Raw genomic sequence first — 7,635 nt, forward strand, 5'->3', positions numbered from 1 at the left:
TCTCCTAATGATGTGATCCCGTTGTCAACGACATCTAATGTCCATACTCAGGAAACCATGACTATCTGTTAACCAACGAGCTAGTCAACTAGAGGCTTACTAGGGACGTATTGAGGTCTATGTATTCATACGTGTATTACAATTTCCGGATAATACAATTATAGCATAAATAAAAGACAATTATCATGAACAAGAAAATATAATAATAATCCTTTTATTATTGCCTCTAGGGCATATTTCCAACAAAAATTCACCTCAAAAACTCCGGGATTGCCGAAGAAGCTGCAATTTGAACACCCGGAAGTAAGTACTATAGTAGCATGTTCCGTGCATCTCCTAGTGATTCAAGCGCTAGTTTAATCAATACCATTTAGCATGATTACTTATCAGTTTGATTGACCTCTATTTGTTGTAAAGTGGTTGTGGCAGGAATCCGGGACTAATTACTGTGGATACTACATTTGCGAGTCCATCTGCCACACGACCTGTGAGCGGGGCTACTCTGACAAACAATATGAAGTGCGTACATAATAATATTCACAATTTTATTTTATTACCATCATTTGTGTTGAGTTTCATTTATACATATATATGTATTGACCCCCTTCTTCAAATTAGATATTTCGGATGCGGGATGAACTTCTAGCACGAGATCGTATGCGAGCAATTTAAGAGGAATTGGCGGCATTCTTTCTTGAACACGTGATCGATAAAGATGGAGAATACCATGTGGACCCTGAGTTCATATGGAATTAGGAGAGATTAATTATATTGTAAGAGATAATTATATTGTATATATGTAGAAACTTGTTCTTCGACCAGTCTCTCAGAGAAGGAGAGGTGGTCAATATCACTTCTCTCTGTATGCATATATATGTTCATGACGATCTTCTATTTCCTTCATTTTCTTACTAGCTAGCGTGTCTAGTCTGTAGCGTCGACCAAGCATGGAGATAAGAGAGGACACTTCTCTCTATTAATTAGCTAGCTAACACAATATATAAAACACCTAAATTAACCCCCCAAAACCCCCAAAACCCCCCCTCCCCCTTTAAAAAAACAAAAACCCCAGCTCCTGAAATGCTTACATGTGGATGCCTATTGGTCCCGGTTGGTGCTACCAACTGGGACCAAAAGCCCCCCTGCCTGGGCTGGCCACAGCGGCCACGTGGAGGCTCATCTGTCCCGGTTCGTGTAAGAACCGGGACTAAAGGCCAAGGGCATTAGTAACGACCTATTAGTCCAGCTTCAAGAACCGGGACTAAAGGGCCTTACGAACCGGGACGAAAGGCCCTTTTTCTACTAGTGCTGCATAGTTATTCAATCCCACAAAATGGCTACTACAAACTGTCTGTATCGTTTTATTTTAGTATACAAACTTGAGATCTATTGTGAAGGCGAGAATTAGTCATCGTATCAAAAATTAGAGGCGCGCAGACTACCACATAGTCACAATATATTGGCCCAACAACAATGTTTCAGCAAGTACGGTGTGCACTGACGTACCGATGCTGTCGCCAACTTACTATCCCTGTCCGCATGAACCCCCTTCCTGACGTTCCAAGGGTGGTTGCCCCCTTTCCAGACTTGTGTTCTCTGATGAATATCAAAAGAGAAAATGCCTGCATTAATCGCACACCTGGGCTTGCCTACTACGTACGCAAGGGCATGAAACGTATATAATACACTGTGCACCCCAATGCACGTCAAACAACTGAACTTCGAGCGCCAAACCCAGCAAGTCCTATTTAACCTCTCCATATTCTCCCACATTCATCTGAACTAAGATTGCTTGCCACGCATCAGTTACAAACTCATTGTCGACATATACCTGCTAGTCCATGGCTGGCCTCTCTCACAAGTCCATGGCTGGTTCTTCTCACGTACTGTAATAATGGCCTCTCTCACAAGTCCATGGCTGGTTCTTCTCGTGGCCATGGGCTGCACGCTCCTCGCGACTGCCCGCGGCGGCAGCGGGAACCCCACTGCAGGGTTCGAGAGGGTGGAGCTCGCCGCCGGCGACTTCCAGGTGCAGAGCCCGTACAACGTGCCGGAGAGCCAGCGGTTCCAGTACCGCAACGGCGTGCGGACGTTCTGGGTGCACCGAAACGATAAGCCCTTCAACACCGCCACCCAAACCAACCCCCGCTCTAATGTCAAGCTCCGGGTAAATACATTGCCCGTCATCATATATATTTGTGCTCCCTTCAAATCAACCATGCATGGCGTCACACACAAATATGAATGAATCGTTCTCGATCTTTCAGGGCCATGACTACTCGTCCGGGGTGTGGCAGTTCGAGGGCTATGGCTACGTGCCGGAGGGGACCTCCGGCGCGTCGGTGATGCAGATCCACAACCAGGAGGGTGCCGCGCACTCTACGGTGCTGATGTTGCACGTCTACGATGGTGTCCTGCGCTTCTATAGCGGGGCGGCGGTGGAGCCCGACATCTACAACCGGTGGTTCCGCCTCAACGTGGTGCACGACCTCCGCGCGTCCACGGTGGCCGTGTACATCGACGGCGAGCACAAGTTCGGCACCAGCGTGACACCCAGCGAGTCCTACTACTTCAAGTTCGGGGTGTATATGCAGCACCACGACCAGTCCAGCTGCATGGAGTCGCGGTGGACCAACGTCACGCTCTATACTAAGCACTGAGTGGATGCATGGGCAGCATGCGTATTGGTATTGCGGTCTAGGGTAGCATGCATGTATGTTTACACCACGTATGGGCCCTATGTATATTAGTTTCCACGAGTTGAATAAAATTTGTCTCTTTGAATGTCTGTAGTGTGAGTCATACTTGGAGTTCTAGCTGTGACAATGCCCTTATTAAGACGGGATATGAACATTTCTTGTGATGTGAGATACAACGTTCCCGGTCCTAAGGGAACCACTAGACCACCACAAGTTACTATATAAGTATAGTAGTATATAAACAATCTCTACTATGGTCTGAGTATGTCGTGGGCTTTGTCCATACCATGGGCCGAGATAATTGGGAGTTGATACGTTGCCTAGCCGATAGAGAGGGGAATTTAAGGGTATTTTTTTATAGGTGCAAATATGCAAGATATTTTTGATCTATCACATCAAGATCTTACTACTGATCGCGGATATATGTGTGTCATGTTGTAAGACATGACATCCAAATCCAGCTTTTTTTTATTCGTTAGTTCTCTACCGTGGGCCACGATATGTTTGTTGCTATGCCACACTGGCAACACACAGGTGAATTATACAGTCAGATTAGGTGCCGGTATCGACATATATTCGCTTGTTGCATGCAAGATATTTTTGCTTATTGCATGCAAGAATTGGCATGAAGATTTAACTACTACTCATTGATATAATTTCTTGTTATCATGTAAGATATGAAAGCCATATCCATCTATTGTTTCCTGGTCATCTATCTTAGGAATACTACTTAGCTCTCTATCTTAGGGATGGCATTAGCTAGATGCAAATTGCTATATAAACCAGACAATTTTGTAGCTTTCACTCAGTCAATACATTGTCATGCTAACCACCCTATATCGTTTTTAGGGGACAAACCAGCCAATATCGAAGTTTAGTAACATATAGAACTTTTATGGTTAGCATGATGGCAATGAAAGTCCCCATGTTCTTGTCGTGGATGATTCCCATGTTGATGGCCTTGTTGCATCGAGAGCTATTTCTACATTCAAGGTATTGTGGTTGTTATGAATTTTCAGAATCATTGTGCAATTCCCTGTGATTTATTTTCCTAGAATTTGATATACACAATTTTCTTGGCAATAGAGAATGTTGATACATTTATACCTTGGATATGATAGAAACACTTACTCCCTCTGTCCCATAATTTAAGAACATTTTTCAAGCTAAACTAGTTTGAAAAACATTCTTATATTATTGGACGGAGGGAGTATATTATTATGTTTATCTGGAATAACTCGAGGTATACAATAATAGTAAGATGGATATATATATATATATATATATATATATATATATATATATATATATATATATATACAAAATATCATATGAAGTTATGTTATTTTCCTCTGCTCCAAATTTCTTTACATGCGCCTAATTATTTTCATCTTTAGTAACTTCTGTTGAAGGTCCCATGCAAGCCTTGGAATTCGTAGAAGCAATATTTTAATGTTGTTTACTATACAACATATACAATTCTTGAAGTTAGTTTTGTTGCTTACTATATTTGTCATATTCCACATCATGAACTTTGGATATAGGAACATGATGTAGACCTGATTTTCGCTGAATATTGCATGCCATGTATGACTGGCTACGATTTTCTTAGAGAAGTCAAGGTATGTAATTTTTGGGACATTTCTAATCTTCATCGTAGCATAATTGTGGTATTGTTGCTCTGTATTTACTCAAGTGCATGTAAATACTATGATTCACTACAAAGTAATAACCAACTCTGTATTTCTGAACTTGGGAATCTCATAAGCTGAAGCACATTCCAGTAGTAATTAGTGATTGCATGCACTGATGTCATCCTTGAAAGAATTATGGAGTGGGTAAACACAAAACTACTCCCTCCCTTTTTATATACATGGCCACAAACTCAAATTACAGGTACTAAGATAAAAATTAATGCATGCTTTACAAGTCAATTTGTTTTCTTGGTTTCCAATTTAATTAATAGGGTGCATGCACATTATAGGAAATTGAGTTGCCATGAGGGAGGAAGTAGGTGAGCATGTCATTATCATCCACTACATGCATGCTAGTAATCAAACCATGGGTTACTAGTACGAGGAAACATCATTAATATTTGCCTCGATTACTGTTGGTGGCTTTGTATAGATGCAAAATGTGTTTTTCATAGTGGCCTTGTATACAAAAATGGAGGGAGTATCAAGTATTGCATTAGTTAACTATTTGCTATATAAGCGAGTGAGGGCTTTTGGTGCTCGGCCTACAGGCAGGCCGGAATCTGGTCCGTCTGCTTGGGCCTGGAGATTCGAAACCCGTCAGTTCGTGGCAGCGCTCTGGCAGGCCTAGTGGGGCAAATACGGTCCGTGATACGCCTATTGGCCGCGTAGCCGTATTGTGTTCGGCCCATCCCCTGCAACTGTTCCCGGGCCTGGAAAGACTCCGTGGCCTGCACCAAAAATCTGGGACATCTTTCGTGGTTCGAAACGGCACAGGTGAAAGAATCCCATGCGCCTACATTACCCCACCCCCCACTCCTGGACAGCTTTCCCCTCCCCATCCCCTTCTCTTCCACAGACCCGGAGTGCGGCGGCTCTGCTCCGGCGATCTGTCCATCGACGGCCTCGAGATCGATGGGTATGTGTATTTCGCTCGGGTGCTTTCTTCTTCTATCTCTTGTTTGTAGAATCAGCGGTGTGGATTTGAAAACTTCTTACTCACTTGGCTAGATTTGATTCGAACAGGGTCCTTGCCGTGCCGGCTGGATGGAGTGGTTCTGTCCTCCAAGCGGAGTCCCAGGATTCCATGGGTGCAGCAGATGCGGCCGACAAAGCACAGGCAGACGGAGGTGCGGCCATATAGGAGGTGTGTTCTGAAGCTACGAGTGGCTGGACACGAAGGTTAGTGAAAAGAAGAAGCTGTAGTTTCTTCTTCGTGATTTTGCAGCACAAAGCAAGTTTTGCATCGCAGGTGTATTGTTTACTTGACTTTGGCTAGCTAGCATATAAGTTGTTCCCGGAAACGAGTTTGTCACGTAGCATGCAGTTTAGTTGCAGTTCTTTTTTTGTGTGGAGATGTGTAGAGATGTCAGTCTGATTTTTTGGATTAAAAAGCTAGATATTTCTGTGGTACATTTATCATGGAGTGAGCCATTTGTGTAATGAATTTTGGGGAATCGGTGATTTTTTGATTCAAATTCTGGCTGCAGTGAAAAAACTAAAAATTTGGATTTTGCTCTGTGTCACGTGATTATAGGTACATGATTATAGGTATGGTGCTAAATTGGATTTGTCAGTGTATGTACGTTCTGGGACATGACCAAAATGGGGTCGAGTTTGATCTCTGATTTAGTTTCTAGGATTCTTAGAACATGGCCAAAGTGTTATTCAGTACATGATCAAATTGGATTCGTCTGATTAAAAGGGATTCACATGAGTTTTAAGTAGGTGTGATTAAGTAGTAGCGGTTTTTGTTTTTGATGAGCTTCGATTCACTGGAAAGTGGGTGGGTGCTTTTTGATTCGTAGGTGGGTTGTTTCAGAGTACAAATGAGTTTGAATGCACACATGATTTTATTCAGTATTAGTATATATTTGTAGTAAAAATCTGAACAAACTGGATTCAGTATCATGATTCTGCTGTGTTTGTCTTTGTTTGATTACTTACTGGATGGTTCGCTCGAGAATTTCTTAGAGGCAAACAGATTGAGCTTAGGCTGTTGTTTTCGTCAGTTGGCATGTTTTTGAGCTGGGTCTGCTATCAGCCCGAACTATAAGCAGAATGTTTGCACCATGTAAAAATTGCTTGTCATGCCCTATGTTCAATTCGCAGATCGTCCTGACAACTTTTTGTTTATAATCTGTTCTGGCGAGCAACCGTTTCAGGGTTAGGATGGGGAAAGCTCCTGACGAGAGGGAGATGAAGCCTGACAAGAGAACAGCACTGGAATTGTCTGTGCGCGCTTATGCCGAGAAAGGAGCTGGTCATGTTGTCAATCCAGCAATTGGCACATCTTTTAACTCGTTAGATGAGGCTTATGAGTTCTACAACCTTTATTGGAATGTGGTTTTGGAGTTCGGCTATGTTGCTCGGAAAAGGTGCATGCAAGAGATTGTTTGTGATTGTGCGGTAGGTGATCGCAAAGTGCATTATGTTTGATGCCATAATGTTTGATGGACTGTTTGAGCCTAACTTCCTCTAGATTAAATTAGTTGTGACTTGTGAGGTTTGATGCCATCGTGTTTCCATGTGTTTGTATGCTGGTTTAGTTTCTCGATTTGGGTTGTCAGTTTTTTTTTGTTTTTTTGCGGGGGGTCAGAATTTTCATTTGTGCTACCAACAGTAATTCTCTTGATGTGTGTTAAATTTGTCTGAACTGTTTGTTGTGTGTTGATGGCAGTGTTGTTGTTTAGTCTACTGGAAGAACAGTGTTATTACTGGTGGGATGAGTGTTATTTTACTTCTGTATTGGGCTTTGAGTTTGTCATTGGCAAATGATAGCTTGCATCACCGTGCATAGAGGAGAAGCCCGCAAGGTTTGAAAAAAGAAGAGACCGGCTGATGCAATCTCGTTTGCTAGTCTTAGTTGTGCTAACCGCATCTCAAAAAAAAAAGTTGTGCTAACCTGTAGTCATGCACTTTGACTCTACGCCACCATCTCCATTTTTAAAATCAGGGGCGTGATCACGGGTGATGAGATGATCAAAGCACTATGCACGGGCAGTTGTGGTGACGCAGATGGTGCTGTAGCTTGCTCCTTGAGTGGGTGTGGGTTGTTCCTTCGGCGGTAGAACAGAGAAACCTGCTGGCGGTCACTGAGTTGGGTGGAGGTAGATGACAACACTCAACAGCGGATGGTTGATGTGACCGCATAGTAAATTTTCGGACGTGACAAGACGGAGGAAAATGAAGCACAGGAGCGTCTTAGTGAATGCGAAGTGGCTGGTACAAAACAACCATTA

The 7,635-nt window shown here is 42.9% G+C and overlaps 1 long non-coding RNA gene across 1 annotated transcript; it reads left to right on the forward strand.

The window, feature by feature from the left end:
• The first annotated feature begins 5,151 nt into the window (after positions 1–5,151).
• LOC123088225 (uncharacterized) lies at positions 5,152–6,905 on the forward strand. The gene is made up of 3 exons (XR_006441789.1): positions 5,152–5,312; positions 5,420–5,575; positions 6,559–6,905. It is a non-coding gene; the product is annotated as an uncharacterized lncRNA (long non-coding RNA).
• Positions 6,906–7,635: the final 730 nt, after the last annotated feature.

This window comes from Triticum aestivum, chromosome 4A, assembly GCF_018294505.1.
Source record: "Triticum aestivum cultivar Chinese Spring chromosome 4A, IWGSC CS RefSeq v2.1, whole genome shotgun sequence".
Classification (NCBI taxonomy): Eukaryota; Viridiplantae; Streptophyta; class Magnoliopsida; order Poales; family Poaceae; genus Triticum; species Triticum aestivum.